The sequence below is a fragment of the Equus przewalskii genome, chromosome 17 (genome assembly GCF_037783145.1).
Source record: "Equus przewalskii isolate Varuska chromosome 17, EquPr2, whole genome shotgun sequence".
NCBI classification, from domain to species: Eukaryota; Metazoa; Chordata; class Mammalia; order Perissodactyla; family Equidae; genus Equus; species Equus przewalskii.
The window spans coordinates 59869380-59871562 of NC_091847.1; positions in this window are offsets into that span (position 1 = coordinate 59869380).

A 2183-nucleotide genomic window follows, 5' to 3' on the forward strand; every position below is an offset into this window, starting at 1 on the left:
ATACTAACATGTGTGAGATGATATCTGATATCTCATTGTAGTTTTCATTTACATTTACCTGACGATTAGTGATCCTGAGCACCTTTTCATATACTTGTTGGCCATCCATATGTCTTCTATAGAAAATGTATATTCAAGTCTTTTGCTCATTTTTTAGTTGGATTGTTTGAATTTTTGCTTTTGAGTTGTACGAGTTCCTTGTATATTTGGATATTAACCTCTTATCAGATACACAGTTTGTAAAATTGTTCTCCCATTACAAAGGCTGCCTTATCATTTCGTTGATTGCTTCCTTTGCTGTGTAGAGACTATTTAGTTTGATGTAGTCCCACTTGTTGATGTTTGCTTTTGTGGCTTGTGCTTTTGGTGTCAGATCCAAAAAATCATTGCCAAGACCAATGTCATGGAGTTTTTTCCCTATGTTTTCTTCTATATGTTTTACAGTTTCAGGTCTTACATTTAAGTCCTTAATCCACATTGAGTTAATTTTTGTGAGTGGTGTAAGATATTTCATATTTTTCATACTTTTGCGTGTGAATATCCAGTTTCCCAACACAGTTTATTGAAGTGACTATCATTTCCCCATTGTAAATATTTGGCTCCCTTGTCAAATATTAGTTCACCATATATGCATGGGTTTATTTCTGGGGTCTCAATCCTGTTCCATTGGTCTAAGTGTCTCTTTTTACACCAGAACCATATTGTTTTGATTATTTTAGCTTTGTAATATAGTTTGAAATCCAGAAGTGTGATACTTCCAGTTTTGTTTTTTCTCAAGATTACTCTGGCTATTTGGAGTCTTTGTTGTTCTATACAAATTTAAGAATTTTTTTTTATTTCTGTGAAAAATGCCATTGCAGTTTTGGTAGGGATTGCGTTGAATCTGTAGATCACTTTGAATAGTGCAGACATTTTAACAGTATTAATTCTTCTGATCCATAAACACAGGATATCTTCCCATTTATTTGTGTCTTCTTCAATTTTTTCATCAAAGTCTTATAGTTTTCAGTGTATAGATCTTTTGCTCCCTGGTTAAATTTATTCCTAAGTCATTTATTCTTTTTGATGCTATTGTAAATGCAATTGTTTTCTTTGTTTTGTTTTCAGACAGTTCATTGTCAGTGTATAGAAATACAACTGATTTTTGTGTGTTGATTTTGTATCCTGAAAGTTTACTGAATTCATTTATTACTTCTAACAGTTTTTTTGTGGAGTCTTTAGAGTTTTCTATATATAATATCATGTCATCTGCAAAATGAGACAATTTTATTTCTTCCTTTCCCTTTTGCATGCCTTTTATTTCTTTTTTATTTCCCTGTTGATTTCTTCTTTGTCTTATTAGTTGTTCAAGAGTGTATTGTTCAATTTCTACATATTTGTGAATATCTCCAGTTTTTCTCTTGTTATTTATTTCTAGTTTCATACCATTGTGGTCACAAAAGATACATGGTATAATTTCAGTCTTCTTACATTTTCTAAGGCTTGTTTTGTGACTTAACATGTGATCTATCCTGGAGGATGTCTATAAGTACTTGAGGAGAATGTGTATTCTGCTCCTATTGAATAGGATGTTCTGTGTATGTCTGTTAGGTCCATTTGATCTAAAGTATAGCTCAAGTCTAATGTGTCCTTATTGATTTTCTGTCTGGATGATCTAGCCATTGTTGTAAGTGGGATATTAAAGTCCCCTACTGTTATTGTATTGTTGTCTATTTTCCCTTCAGATCTGTTAGTATTTGCTTAATTTCTTTAGGTGCTCCACTGTTGGGTGCATATATATTTATAATTGTTATATTCTCTTAATGAATGGACCTGTTTATCATTAGATAGTGTGCTTATTTTTCTCTTGTTACATTTTTTGACTTAAAGTCTATTTTCTCTGATATAAGTATAGCTACCTCTCTTCTCTTTTGGTTTCCATTTGCAATGGAATATGTTTTTCCATCCCTTCACTTTGAGCCTATGTGTGTCCTTAAAGCTGAAATGAGTCCCTTATAGACAGCATATAATTGAGTCTTGCACATTTTTTTGTCCATTCAGCCAGTCTGTGCCTTAGAGAATTTAATCCTTTACATTTAAAGTAATTATTAATAGGTAAGAACTTACTAATGCCATCCTATTACTTGTTTTTTGGCTGTTTTGTAGTCCCTTTGTTCTTTTCTTTTCTTGCTGCCTTCCTTGTG